Source organism: Pieris rapae, chromosome W (assembly GCF_905147795.1).
Source record: "Pieris rapae chromosome W, ilPieRapa1.1, whole genome shotgun sequence".
Taxonomy (NCBI): Eukaryota; Metazoa; Arthropoda; class Insecta; order Lepidoptera; family Pieridae; genus Pieris; species Pieris rapae.
Window position 1 is genome coordinate 382741 of NC_059533.1, and position 16024 is coordinate 398764.

At 35.9% G+C, this 16024-nt stretch overlaps 1 long non-coding RNA gene across 1 annotated transcript; it reads left to right on the forward strand.

Moving 5' to 3' along the window:
- Positions 1–3002: 3002 nt before the first annotated feature.
- LOC123690488 lies at positions 3003–4718 on the forward strand. Its single transcript, XR_006751110.1, has 4 exons — positions 3003–3151; positions 3383–3605; positions 4031–4228; positions 4570–4718. It is a non-coding gene; the product is annotated as an uncharacterized LOC123690488 (long non-coding RNA).
- Positions 4719–16024: the final 11306 nt, after the last annotated feature.

The window sequence follows — 16024 nt, forward strand, 5'->3', positions numbered from 1 at the left end:
TTTTGAAGTTATACTTCTTTGAGCGCGCTAAGAAAAAAAGATGACAGAAAAGTTTTACGATTCGCGCGCACTCCGTCACAAAAAAAACCGATACCCTGAAGTTAACTATGGCCAACATTATTTTTTTTAACGGTTACTTACGCCAAAAAAGTATAGCTTCTAACGCGTGTACATATGCGTATATGTAATATATAATTTTTGAAGTAAAACTTCTTTATCGGCGTTGGAAAAAAAAATACCGTCACATTTTCCGTTACGCGTCATCTTTTTCTTGTCCCTGTCACGATTGATTCGAAGAGATTCAAAGCCATTAATAACAAAAATATCCAATAAAGATAACAATGATATTAATAATTCTTTTACAGTTAATGAAATTCTGTAAAAACTCAATCGAATGGTTGAAAGTTTATTTCTATAATCTATAATTAATCGTATACACAGTGCAATGTCCACTAGTGATTTTTTAAAATTATAATAGTATAATTTTATTGCATTTTAAGTGTGACGATACTTGTAAGTAATGTAAATATCCTGTGAAAGACTGCATTATACGACCAGGTACTATACTGCCTACATGGTAATAATGGGCGTGGCACACTTAATTCAAACTACACACTGGGATAGTATGTAATATAGTTTATTCACATAGTAGCTTGGTATATATAGCGTACCAATTCTTAAAAGGCCGGCAACGCACTCGCGAGCCCTCTGGAATTGAGACTGTCCATGGGCGGCGGTATCACTTAACATCAGGTGAGCCTCCTGCCCGTTTGCCCCCTGTTCTATAAAAAAATACACATGACCTTCCTTTTATAACTAGATAGTTATATATAGATATCTACGACCAATGTTGGTTGTGAAGTAAAACTACGATTTTGGCAAAGCTGTAGATGTCATCATCCATGTTCTACCATTCCCAAGCGAAGCGGTTGCGGAAATCGTTTTCTGATCGGAGGTATTAATGTTGGTGTAGCAAATAAAAATCCATTCATTTCCTATAAATGGTTTGGGTATTGCAGACCTTACTGGGGACAGCAAATATTATAATCCTTATTGAATACGCATAAATCTTATTTGTACATCGAAGAACTATTATATGATTTAGAAAATTACGTATAGAATATGCCAGCTTAACACGATGTTTTCCTACACCGTACGAACGAATGTTCACAGAAAATCCTTTGGTGCACACCCGGAGATCGAACCTTCGACCTATGGAATGAGAGTTGCACGCTGAAGCCACTAGGCCAACCTTTATCTGAAACAGAAGCCTGGTTATATTTTCTTAATTTGCATACAAACTGTTTAAAACGCATACATTTTGAAGTACATAATAATTTTGTCACGCTCCAAAATAAACTATTACGCGATTATTAATGCATAATGATCATTTATCCGATAATGGATGGAATTTGTAACACATTTTGAAACATTGAGATAACGGCTTAAAATATATCACGATTATTTTAATTCGTTCTGATACGAACTTATTGAGTTTCATATTATATATTAATTTACTGTCGATTTAATTCGGATATTTTAATACCCCCCCCCCCCAAAGTCAGCATTTTTTTATTTAATTAGGTATTATTTTTTTCAATTTCTTAATAATGTAAATCAAACTAAAACATTGCTAAATAGAAGTTTAAAAATTGGTAATGTATAAAAATGTTTATATTACAAACAATATTTAAACTAAATTAAAACAAATTATCTTTTGATTATTTTATTAACCCTTTCAAAACTGGCGTGCACAATTGTAGACATAAGATATAATTAAAAAAATAAATATTAAACTCTTAAGCTTTCCGGTTGAAAACTGTTGTATTCATTTGTTCACTTATAAACTACACAATTTAGTACTAGTAACCCCATCTGTTAGCATATTCTAGCGCTTTTTGACAAGTTGCGACCAGTGCCCGTTCGTGATTTGAACTGTACAGGTAAGCTATTTATTTTATTTTTTTTAAATAAAAATTAGTGCAAGAAATCATCGGGAAAAATTATAAATGGATATCTAATATTATTAGGGTCATGTGTAACGTAATGTTTGTGTATTTTTTATCACCTTATATTAGTAATCTCGATTTTTATATTTGTGCTCAATTGTTCCCATCAGGACTCAACTGAGTTTTTCTCATTCAATATTCTACGTTTAAAGTGAATAAAACTGTAAATTCATTTTAAAGTTCATGTTATTATTGAATGTTATCTCCTTCACAGCATATGAGGATGAGTTTTACCCAAGCCCATATCTTTAAGTTCATATCGGAACTACTTGTCAAGTTTGTTTATATTGTAGGGCAGTTCTCTACTTCTATACTAATATATAATATTATAAAGAGGAAAGGTTTGATTTTTTGTTTGTTTGTATGAATTGAATAGGCTCCGAAACTACTTGGCAGATTTGAAAAATTCTTTCACTGTTGGAAAGCTACATCATTCCTGAGTGACATAGGCTATATTTCATTTTCAAAAAAAATAGGCATCCTTACTAAAATTACGATAACATTAACATTTGTTTATTATTTGATACAATTCTAACAGATGGCGCTGAGTTAAAGGTAGTTTAGTTTGGTTTAGGTTTCACATAAGTTCTCCTACGGTTTCCCTTGATTAATTTACTACTATGTAATATAACAAAAACCTTAGCCACAGCAACGCTTGGCCGAGTCTGCTAGTCACTGATAAATGTTTGGGAACGGAGACACACACGATCTCAAAGCGCGCGAGCGCTAACGGAGCGTTCATTGCGCGCTTTATTGACTCGTGCATGTGTATGGTTAAAAAAAAATGTATATAGTTGTGTAAACGCGCGTTATCAAAGCGCGCATTGAACGCTTGTCATGTGAACGTGCCCCTAGTATGCAACACGTAGCCGTATGAAGTTGAGAAAATGGTAAAGTAAAATTGTGAAAATCTTAATTATAGTTCTGACGTCCCTATATTATCAACATAAATTATATTAAATATAATTTTATCTTATCAAATGGATGCTTCATATAAGATAACAACACAAGCAACCGTATTTCACACTAATCGTTGTGGATTACGAAAAAATGCTGGTTTTAATTCTCTTAGGTTTAGTTATTTGTGTGAGTGGACAGGATTATAAATTAAATATTGTACATTACAATGATTTTCATGCGAGGTAAGTTTTCAGACGTTATGTTTTAATACGTTTCAGAATTTATATATCTTATATCTTTAAACGAGCAATTATTGTATAGATAATAATTAAATATATATAATTGGAATCATAAAACGATTTTCATGAAAATAGCATACGGGGGGTTTCGGGGGCGATAAATCGATCTACCTAGGAATGATGATGATTTTTTTTCACGTAACATCCTTACACAACATTCTTGTGTGTTTCAAGGTTCGTTGAGAGAAGTCAATCGGGTAGGATTTGTGACCCAGCAGCAGGACCATGCATTGGGGGCTTCGCCAGACTGGCGACAAAGATCCGGGAATCAGTGCAAAAATAGAACAACACCCTGGTGCTAAACGGTGGTGATACCTTCCAAGGTACCATCTGGTTCAATCTTTTGAAGTGGAACGTGTCGAAAGACTTTATGAATATGGTGTATCATGATGCTCATGTATGTACCTAATAATTTCCACAAGTATTAACCCAAAATTGCTAAATAGCGATAGCGATTTTTACACTCATCAGGCTTAAGTTATCAGGCATACAAATATCTGAATGACAATCGCTGTACTAGCGATGGTTCTAGTCGGTTTTTGAGTAATAAAGAGATCTCGAAGGTAACATAGTTAAGATTTTATCAGCATGCCAACATGAGCTGATATTAATTACATACAATCAAATTATTACAACCTAATCGGTGTGTCTATATATTAAGTAGAATAGGAGGTAGATAGGTAATCCACTGAATACCGCATTTTATATCAGAAATACTTTAAAAAATCAGTAAACTACAATAACAAACTTTATAATACAAATATCTGAAATTATGTTGGTTGCTCAAAGGCAAACATATATTACCTACTATTATTCCTATAGGTACTAGGAAACCATGAATTCGATCATGGAGTTACGGAACTGGTTCCTTACCTCCAAAACCTTGAACATGAAGTGGTAACAGCTAACATAAAAGATGATGAAGAGCCCAGTATTCAGGGCTTATATAAGCCAAGTATTGTAGTGCAGAAGAGTGGAAGAAAGATTGGTATCATTGGCGTTATTATTTCAAGTACTAATGTAAGTATATTTAAGTGTAGTCTATAAGTATATTATTTTCTATATAATGTACTTTGTCAAGGAGCTGTTATGGTTTAAGGGAAAGCCTAAAATAGATTTCGCAAAAGTAGATTCAGAAGTAGAATCAGATTACTCTTCAATACACAAAACACGGTCGGGGTTTCAAACTCTAATTGGTCTTTGTAACGAGTATAGAATAAGCCCATAACACATTATAGGGGTAGACAAAATCCTTTAAATATTTTTGAGGAAAGTAGAAGGTTGTTCTGCTGTAATTCAAATTAAATGTGAATTTTGGGGTTCATGGTAAAGACATGTTTGTAATTAAAATATTGTTTCAGGAATTAGCTATGACCGGATAACTTAAATTTAAAGACGAAGTAGAAACAGTAAAAGCTGAAGCTGAGAAATTGACTCAACAAGGCGTTGATATTATTGTCGTTTTATCACACTGTGGTATAGATGTTGATAAGTATGTATTCGTAATCATATATTATGATTGAAACAATCCAAACAAAAGTTGTTCGGACTAATACCCGCAGCTGAGTTTCATCATCGGACGTCAAGGCAGAAATACAAAATACCATCCGTATCACCTTGACGTCCGTCGTTCCACAACTAAGCGATTTTTAAGACTCTAACATACGCCGATGACTTTGAGGATTTGACCTCTACTACAAACAATAATTTACTAACGCCATCTAGTCTAACAAAATAGTGAATAGTCTAACAAAACTACGTGAATACGAAACCAATTATTAGCTAAATATAAAAATTTATAAATAAATATTGGTCTAGAAAAAATGGTGGCTGCCAATTATTTAACTAGTACATACATGATTTTTTTACATGTTTAATTCGTTCTGAGGTTAAAACTTTTTAATGTCAGTATTGCTAAAATCTTAGAAAAAAGCAAAGAATATAATCTCCCAATCTACCTATGCTTTGTTGATTATTCTAAGGCGTTTGACTCTCTGGAACATGAAAAAATATGGCAAGCCTTGCAAAGTCAGGGGATAAACAATAAATATATAAAAATAATCAGGAATATATATAAAAATGGAAAAACTAGAATAAAAATGGATAAATTAGGAGGGATTATAAATATTGAACGGGGAGTGCGACAGGGACACCCTCTATCACCTAAACTGTTTTCGGCTGTTCTGGAGGAAATTTTCAAAAAACTAAGTTGGGATAAGTACGGACTAATGATAAACGGCGAAAGATTGAACCACTTAAGGTTTGCAGACGACCTAATTCTATTTGCCTCAACACGCGATGAACTGGAGAAGATGGTCTCAGACCTTGACACAGAAAGTAGGTTTGTCGGTCTGAAAATGAATACCGAGAAAACCAAAGTAATGACGAATTCCAGAAAGGAAAAAGTACTGTTAAATAACAATATTATAGAATACGTAGATGAGTACTTGTACCTCGGGCAGACAATATCTATGACCGATTCAACAACAAAAGAAATCGACACAAGAATAGCAAAAGCATGGAAGAGCTTTTGGGCGCTTAAAGAAGTCATGAAAAATAAGAAAACAAGCATGGTAATTAAAAGAAAGGTCTTCAATACTTGTGTACTACCTGTACTAACATATGGATCACAAACTTGGGCGCCTACTAAAGCGCAGTATACAAAGCTACAGGTGTGTCAAAGAGCGATGGAACGATGTATGATAGGGAAAACAAGAAGAGACAAAATAAAGAATACAGTATTAAGGAAAATAACTAAGGTAACAGATGTTACAACAACGATCAAGAAGCTAAAGTGGAAATGGGTGGGACACATCGCAAGAGGTACAGAAAAGTGGAGCAAAAAACTGCTTAACTGGTGCCCAAGGTACAGCAAGCGCAAAAGAGGGAGACAACTGAGAAGGTGGATTGACCAGATTAAAGAAACGGCAGGTGGTACATGGCAGAGAGTGGCACAGTGTAGAGAGGAATGGCGGGATTTGGAGGAGGCCTTTGCCAAAAAAGGGCACACAGATGCACCTGAATTAGATTAAAATGAAAATTTGTTTAAATGTATAAAATATGTAATGTAGATTATCTGAATAAAGGCTATTATTATTATTATTATTGCTAAAATACCGAAACCGAGTCATCATCATCAGCTGACGATGGACTCTGATGGTTGGTACTGGATCTCGAGGATGGTAAGCAGTAGACATACCGTCATTGAGCTCGTTGTAATCAGCTCAGCGAAACGATACTAGAAATGTGACTATATGAACCTGATGATGGACTCCGAAGGTGAGTAGTGGATCTCGAGGATGGTAAGCAGCAGACATACCGTCATTGAGCTCGTTGTAATCAGCTCAGCGAGACGATACAAGAAATGTGACTATATGAACCTGATGATGGACTCCGAAGGTGAGTAGTGGATCTCGAGGATGGTAAGCAGCAGACATACCGTCATTGAGCTCGTTGTAATCAGCTCAGCGAGACGATACAAGAAATGTGACTATATGAACCTGATGATGGACTCCGAAGGTGGGTACTAGGTCTCGAGGATGGTAAGCAGTAGACATACCGTCATTGAGCTCGTTGTAATCAGCTCAGCGAGACAATACAAGAAATGTGACTATATGAACCTGATGATGGACTCCGAAGGTGGGTACTGGATCTCGAGGATGGTTAGCAGTAGACATACCGTCATTGAGCTCGTTGTAATCAGCTCAGCGAGACGATACTAAAAATGTGATTATATGAAGCTGATGATAGACTCCGAAAGTGGATACTGGGTCTCGAGGATGGTAAGCAGCAGACATACCGTCATTGAGCTCGTTGTAATCAGCTTAGCGAGACGATACTAGAAATGTGTTATATGAACCTGATAATGGACTCCGAAGGTGGGTACCGGATCTCGAGGATGGTAAGCAGTAGACATACCATCATTGAGCTCGTTGTAATCAGCTCAGCGAGACACCTTCGGAGACCATTATCAGGTTCATATAGTAAAATTTCTTGTATCGTCTCGCTGAGCTGATTACAACGAGCTCAATGACGGTATGTCTACTGTTTACCATCCTCGAGACTCAGTATCCACCTTCGGAGTCCATCATCAGGTTCATATAGTCACATTTCTAGTATCTTTTCGCTAAGCTGATTACAATGAGCTCAATGACGGTATGTCTACTGCTTACCATCCTCGAGATCCAGTACCCACCTTCGGAGTTCATCATCAGGTTCATATAGTCACATTTCTAGTATCGTCTTGCTGAGCTGATTACAACGAGCTCAATGACGCCATGTCTACTGCTTACCATCCTCGAGATCCGGTCCCCACCTTCGGAGACCATTATCAGGTTCATATAGTAAAATTTCTTGTATCGTCTCGCTGAGCTGATTACAACGAGCTCAATGACGGTATGTCTACTGTTTACCATCCTCGACACTCAGTATCCACCTTCGGAGTCCATCATCAGGTTCATATAGTCACATTTCTAGTATCGTTTCGCTAAGCTGATTACAACGAGCTCAATGACGGTATGTCTACTGCTTACCATCCTCGAGATCCAGTACCCACCTTCGGAGTTCATCATCAGGTTAATATAGTAAAATTTCTTGTATCGTCTCGCTGAGCTGATTACAACGAGCTCAATGACGGTATGTCTACTGTTTACCATCCTCGAGACTCAGTATCCACCTTCGGAGTCCATCATCAGGTTCATATAGTCACATTTCTAGTATCGTTTCGCTAAGCTGATTACAACGAGCTCAATGACGGTATGTCTACTGCTTACCATCCTCGAGATCCAGTACCCACCTTCGGAGTTCATCATCAGGTTCATATAGTCACATTTCTAGTATCGTTTCGCTAAGCTGATTACAACGAGCTCAATGATGGTATGTCTAATGCTTATCATCCTCGAGACTCTGTACCCACCTTCGGAGTCCATCATCAGGTTCATATAGTCACATTTCTAGTATCGTCTCGCTGAGCTGATTACAACGAGCTCAATGACGGTATGTTTACTGCTTGCCATCCTCGAGACCCAGTACCCACCTTCGGAGTCCATCATCAGGTTCATTTAGTCACATTTCTAGTATCGTCTCGCTGAGCTGATTACAACGAGCTCAATGACGGTATGTCTACTGCTTACCATCCTCGAGATCCAGTACCCACTATCAGATTCCATCAGGTATCAGGTTCAGCAACTTATTTTACTTGGTTGTACAAGTTGCACTTGAAACTTGACAACTCTAAATTTGAGTTTTGTTTGGGTTGGTACTTATATACATATACTTATAACATACAATAATTTCCGAAGTTCATGTCCTCGCCTCAATTGATATTTCTTTTTATATTTTGGCATTTCTTAAAAAATCCGCGGGTAAAAACTAAAATACGCAAATATTTAATTATTATTGGCTTCGACACACAAGCGTAGTCCTCCCGTCGCAAAGCGTTGAGGTGGACTGAAGAGTGAAGACAAGCCGCATGCAGGGCTCGCGGGTGTGAAATTGCGGAGGGAAGCCCATTGCGCTTGAGTTTATTTACCTTTTATTACTTTCCATGCCCAGGAAACGAATTAATACAATTTTTTTTTTATCAAAATAATAATATATGCTATATCTAATAATACGTGTAATATTAAAATAAATCGCATAAACCGTTTTGGAGCGAATTTGTAATTTATGTCTAATCTACGGTTCGATGGTAAATTTTTTTTTGGGAAATTGGTATTGCTTTTATCTTTTTTGGTTTTATCAATCGATACAGTAGGCTTCAACCCACAATATATATTTTTTTCAAATGCATATGAGCGACAGTTCTTCCAACAATTTAATTTAAACTAGGGCTAGTTGACCGATTTGAGCACTGTTCAAGCCTTAATTTTAAATTAGCCAAATATTTTAACTGTTACTGGTTTCGTAATTTCGTGTACAATGTGACTAACTCAATTTATTTTATTCAAGTATGTTTTTGCATATCACTTATATATATTAATATAACTAGGGTTAGATAGATTGAATGAATTTTTTGTATTCTCAGCTGATGTGAAGTGCTACCGCCGCCCTCTCACAAGTGCATTTCCGGCCTATAAAGAATTAGTACGCTCTTTTCTCTCTCTCTCTAGAACGCTCACATTGAATCCGAACTGCTTCCTTAGGCAGTTGGTTGCACATAGTAGTGCGCAACAAAATAGTCTTAAAACGCTCATTTGTGGACGTCCTTCTTTTCGTTTGCTTCGACGTCCGATGACGTAACTCTGCTGCAAGTTAATACCGAACAATTAAGTTAATTACCGAGTAATTGAGGCAGAATACCTAGAAATACTCATCTCTACGCAACGCCAAATGTCAAGCCAGAAAGTGATTGCGGATTCAAATCGTTTTTAATTTTAACTAAGTATATTTAGTAAGTATATTATTAATATCATATCCCTAACTTGCGTACTAACTACTAACTGACGTGAGATTGATCTTGAATTAAATTTTCATGATTCATGCGCACTTCATACTTTTTGTTTTTTTTTATGTATCCTGTATCAGTTTAGTTTATTTTTATTTATTTGTTCCTGTTAAGTATGTTTTTTTCCTTCTTATTGTAATTGTAATATGTATTTTTGCACTTCTTGCCTACCTTATGTAATTTCTTTTTTCCTTTACTCACAGTGGTTTGCCTGGAAGAAATCGCTCGAAAGCGATTAGGCCGCCCGTTGCCCTCCTTTTCATAAAATTATGTCCATTTTTTTTCTTTTGGGAAATTGAATGTATTATGTTTTTTCCCCAATTAATATATGAGATCTCGACCATGACTTCATTTTTTATTTTACTAAGGGCCTGTTTCACAATGTATGGATAAAGTGCCAAATAGCTATGCAACACATAAATTATTCGAAGGATAAAAATTCCAAATAAGATACTTCGAATTTCATGACGTATATCGCGCTATCTGACAGTCGTGAAACGCAAAAATACTATTTATCCTACCAATAAGTAACAAATAGCTTATTTGGAACTTATCCGGACATTGTGAAACAGGCCCTAAGAGTACGATATAACAGGCAGAATAGAATATGTCGAAACTTCATAGGCGCCGAATGTGTCTTGGCCTTTACGATTTTTCTACGATTTGGTCCTGGAAAATATATTCTTAATGCGGTCTAGCGGAGTGTGGAATTACCACTGTGCTACTGTACAATCTTTAATAATCCAGGATTTTTTGGTGAGTGCTTCGCCATAGGTATAAAATTTACTAATTTAGTGTTTTATTTTTCGCAATATTTATAACCAATAAATTTTTTTATGTAAAATATAGTTTGTATCACTTAAGTAGGTACTACTTTACTACGGTAGTAAAAACAAATCATTGTTCTTCTTATACCTGCATTGATGTGATTATATTCAAAGTGTATTGTATCTACTTCAATTCCATTTATTATATCTATTAATTTCACCACTAGCTTTACGGAAATGCCATATTCATAGTGTAAACTAGTAGATAATCCACTTGCCGTAGTTAAGCCGTTGTGGTCGAAGTGAGGAACGCCTAACTATGTACAAGTGAATTGAGTTAGGGTAGTAAGTGTGAGAATTGCCGCTGTTCTCCTGCTAATATCATCATGGCCGGAAGTTTATTCTTAACTATATAGCCTTTGGATTATCTGTATTGAAAACATGCTTATCAAATAATTATTTTTTTTATCATAATTTAAGAACTTTAGATTAGGCTTTAGCGTGCGTTTTGTCATCTCTGAGGTCGCAGGTTCGATATTCGGCTGTGTACCTGTCTATGTATGTATGTACCGGTTCGTACGCCAAAAGAGAGATCGTTAATGCTAGCATGTGTCAAATAAAAAAATCGATTCCATGTGTCAGAAGGCGAAAACGGGTGCAATCTGAGTTGTAGCGCCACTGGATTATTATTAATTTAAAGATATTTTTAAGGAAAAAATATGAGAAGTTATTAGACAACGTATGTTAGTTCATATAGGTATCGACAACAACGAAAGTAAACTCCAATATACTTCTAGACGAGACGTTTAATAAATTAAGTTTTATAAATTCAAATAAGTACACTAACAAAATGTTTTAGTTTCATGTAAACTAATTGTAACCTATCTATACATTTGGTTTTAATCAATTATTCATTACATTAAGTTTTATAAATTCAAATAAGTACACTAACAAAATGTTTTAGTTTCATGTAAACTAATTGTAACCTATCTATACATTTGGTTTTAATCAATTATTCATTACATTAAGTTTTATAAATTCAAATAAGTACACTAACAAAATGTTTTAGTTTCATGTAAACTAATTGTAACCTATCTATACATTTGGTTTTAATCAATTATTCATTACATTAAGTTTTATAAATTCAAATAAGTACACTAACAAAATGTTTTAGTTTCATGTAAACTAATTGTAACCTATCTATACATTTGGTTTTAATCAATTATTCATTACATTAAGTTTTATAAATTCAAATAAGTACACTAACAAAATGTTTTAGTTTCATGTGAACTAATTGTAACCTATCTATACATTTGGATATTTGGAACATGAGGATTTGTGGGACTGTGTCGAACATGAGCCATGTAATGTCCAGCTTCTTGGAGTGTTTTACGGCTCACCAACACCACAACACCTATATTATCGTCCTATACACAACCGCTCCGTTCGGGAGTCGGTGTACGACTGACTGGTGACGTAGGCGCGGGTTTTTAAACTTTTCTAATTGTTTATTAACAACTTCAAGAGTATTTGCCTCGGTGATTACTTGCTCTAATGTAATTTAATCTCCAATCCGTAATATCTTTTCCTCGGGTAGGAAACATTTTCCCGTTATTTGGTCGATAATGTTTTTATCTCTGTTGGCAAACTGATATTTTGTTTTCTCAGTCTCAAAACAAATTTTTCATATTTTTCATCAGCTTTCTTGTTGAAGGAGCCTGAATGTCTCTCGTACACTTTGCTCTGCTTTGGTGGTTCGACATTAGCCACAGAAATATTGTAAAATACTTCATGTAAGTCTAGGCCGCCGAAATGTAGAAGAGATGCCCTTTTCTTTACGTCTTTATCAATGTTCGACGCGTCGAGGTAAATGAATAGTACTCGTTTCCATCGCTCCCATCGTGCACCCATTGAGGTAGATTCACCGTTACAGTCGAACTTTTCCAGTGAAAGGAGTGACATCTTTGGGGCCACCTGGAATAATCAATTTAATGATTCAGATACCTTTGTATCTATCTGCAGTTATATTTTACTAGCTGACCCGGCAAACAGTTAAGGCTTGGGAGGAGTCGCATGACGCCTTAGGTGTTTTCTGCGACTTATCTAAAGCATTTGATTGTGTCCAACACGAGACCTTAATCGGGAAACTCCGCCACTATGGCATCAAGAATACCGCACTGAATCTTCTGACTTCGTACCTACATGGTAGAACTCAGAAGGTCGAAGTGAATGGTAAGAGGTCCTCTGGGTCGGCAGTGGATATGGGGGTACCACAGGGCTCAATTCTTGGCCCTTTCCTCTTTCTTGTTTATATAAATGATCTACCTTTCATGGTAGAGAAAAAACATCAGATAGTTTTGTTTGCAGATGATACGTCCTTGATTTTTAAAATCAAAAGACAAATAACCAATTTTGACGATGTGAACAACGCTCTCTCTTCGATTGTCCATTGGTTTAGTATGAATAACCTTCTGCTTAATGCTAAAAAAACGAAATGCATTAAATTTTGTGCAAGAAATGCGAGGGTTATGGATACTAGACCAATTATAAATAATGAGGAATTGAATCTGGATGATACAACTGTATTTCTTGGGATCACCTTGGATTCAAAACTTCAGTGGTCCCCTCATATCAACGGATTGGCGAAGAGACTTAGTTCTGCAGCTTACGCGGTTAAAAAAATTCGCTCACTGACTCATGTCGATACAGCTAAACTTGTTTATTTTAGTTACTTTCACAGCTTAATGACTTATGGCTTATTGTTATGGGGTCACGCTGCTAATGTCGAATCTGTTTTCATTCTGCAGAAGAGGGCTATTCGTGCAATCTATAATTTAAAATGTAGGGAATCTCTCAGAGATAAATTCAAGGAAATTAACATACTTACCTTTCCCTCGCAATATATTTATGAAAATATTATGTTTGTATACAAAAATAGTGATAAATATACTAGATTAGAACATACGCACAATGTCAATACTCGGAACAAACGCAGGCTGCAATTTCCCCGTACTAGACTATGTAAAGTTAGTAATTCTTTTTTGGGGAAAGGGATACTCTTCTTTAATAAAATCCCAGAGGCTCTTTTATCTCTGCCTTTTAATAAATTTAAGAAATGTATTAAAGAAAAGCTGTGTAAAAAGGCTTACTATAAAGTTATTGATTATCTAGTTGATAAAGGGGCCTGGGACTAGTGCTGGGCAGGCTGCCTCTAATTAATTTGATATATTTGTTTTAAATATGTTTGATGATTTGCTTTTTTAAAAGAGTACCGAGAGTTTTTTACGCCGGCTTTTTCTCTCGGCCTACACCCTCTGTCTTTGCCGATGAGTAGGGATGCCTACAAGTTCGAATTGATTGACGTGGAATAAGTGATACCTAGAAGATCTTATGTTCCAAAATAAACGTATTTTATTTTATTTTTTATTTATTTTTAAACGTTGTTTTGCCATGTACATTATTTGTAAGTAACATTTTGTTAGGTCCAATAAAAATAATTATCTACTATAAGTGTTCAAAAGAATGATTTATGTAGGGTAATAAATTAATATTTATTAATGTAGAGAATATATTTTAAATTACAATCAAAGAAATCAAATTAAAATAGGGGGTTGATTGTAAAGGGTTGAAAATTCAGGGTTATATGTATTTACTAATGCTGTATCATAAAAAAATAAAAAAAAATATCTACAATTGAAAAAAATAATTTCGGGGTGGATTACCCTTAACATTTAGGGGGGTGAAAAATAGATGTTGTCCGATTTTCAGACCTACCCAATATGCACACAAAATTTCATGAGAATCGGGAAAGCCGTTTCGGAGGAGTTTAACCACAAACACCGCGACACGAGAATTGTATATATAAGACTAGCTAAAAAACCCGGCTTCGCCCGGAAGTTGATATGAGATGACGTGGTAGAGTCGAAATAAAAAAATAAACTATGACGTAAAAAGTAAAAAAAAAGTTTATTGAAAACGTTTTCTCATTATTTACAATACTTGTTTATAAACAACATTTTTCATTTTATTGTCCGGAGTATATATACATAAATTTTTCGGATTTCCTACTCTTGAGCAAGCTACATATAGCTGACCGTGAGAGAAGCAGGATCTTTTGACGTTAATGCCACAATATTTTAAAGTTTGTCCTTGCGCTTTGTTAATTGTAAAACTAAAGGCTAATTTTATTGGAAACTGCAGTCTTATAATCAAGACTAAAATTAATATTTTTGTTGTATATTGAGTGGGTTTGGGTTCTTGTAAATAAATTGAGTCCGAGTTGCAAGAAAATATTTGTTTAATTTGAACAGTCTTTCAAAAGGCACCTTTTGAATCATTTAACAATACTTTCACAAGACGATTATTTAAATATTTCACAATACTAATAAGAATTCAGACAAAACTTTGGATACAGTTTTACTTGCTTGCTCCCTGACAATGAAGTAAGATGCTAATGTCATTTGTCAACTACATAATAGGGATGGGATTGGGTAAAGTCAGCTGTCAGTTGATCAAACTTCAACACTCCTCCTTGATCAACTTACAGCGGAGCATCTCAAATGTTCTTCTGTTGAGTGGTTTCGTCAGGATGTCTGCAATCTGTTGGCTGCTCTCAACATGTTGCAGTGTCACTGTGTTGACGATGTGTTGCTGAATGTACTTCCTGGGTATTTCGATGTGTTTCTTTCCTCTGGTTGTCTTTCCTTCATTAGCATTCTGTAGCATGTGTATTGCGGACATGTTGTCGACTTTCAGGTTGATTGGCTGATCACCTTCCAGAATTCCAAGTTCAACAGCTATTCTCTTTATCCAGCACACATCGTCAATCACAGACACCGCAGCTCGATACTCGGCTTCTGCAGTAGAGGTACCCACTAGACGCTGCTTCTGGGAGTACCAGATGATTGGTCCTCCTCTCAACACTAGCACACCACTCCTGTCCTGTCCTGTCCTGTCTCAGAGTCTCCTCCAAAGTCTGAATCAGTGTATGCCACAAACTCCTTGTCTCCTCCGAAGTAGATTCCAGCAGTTGCAGTTCCTCGCAGGTACTGGAAAACTCGTTTTACCATTGCCTGATGACTCTTCATTGGTTTGTTGCAGAATCGACTAAGGTAGTTCACAGCAAAGCTGATGTCAGGCTATATATACTTATTGTAGCGAGGTACAACAAACTCCCTATTGCTTCGCGGTAGTTATTATTCGCCGGAAGTGCCTCATCGTTCTTGAAATCTGCCTTCTGTAAAACCAATCCTTGTTCAATTGGTGTGGATGCTGGGTTGCACTCATCGAGTTTCATCTTTCTCAGTATCTTTGCCATGTAACGTGGCTGACTCACGAAGATACCATTGTTGTCGTTTTTTATCTCCATGCCCAAGTACGTCAGTTTGTCCTGAGCTCTTTTGCTGAAAGTGATCTGAAACTCATTGCTGATCTCTCTCAACAGCCTGTATATTTCTTTCTCATTTTTCCCAGCTATCAGACCATCATCCACGAACAGAGATAACATGATACTCTTGTCCTTGTTGTAATATATGCACGGATCATCATCGGTGTTGACTAGTCCTAACTGTTGTTCAAAGTACTTGGTGACCCTTTCGTTCCACA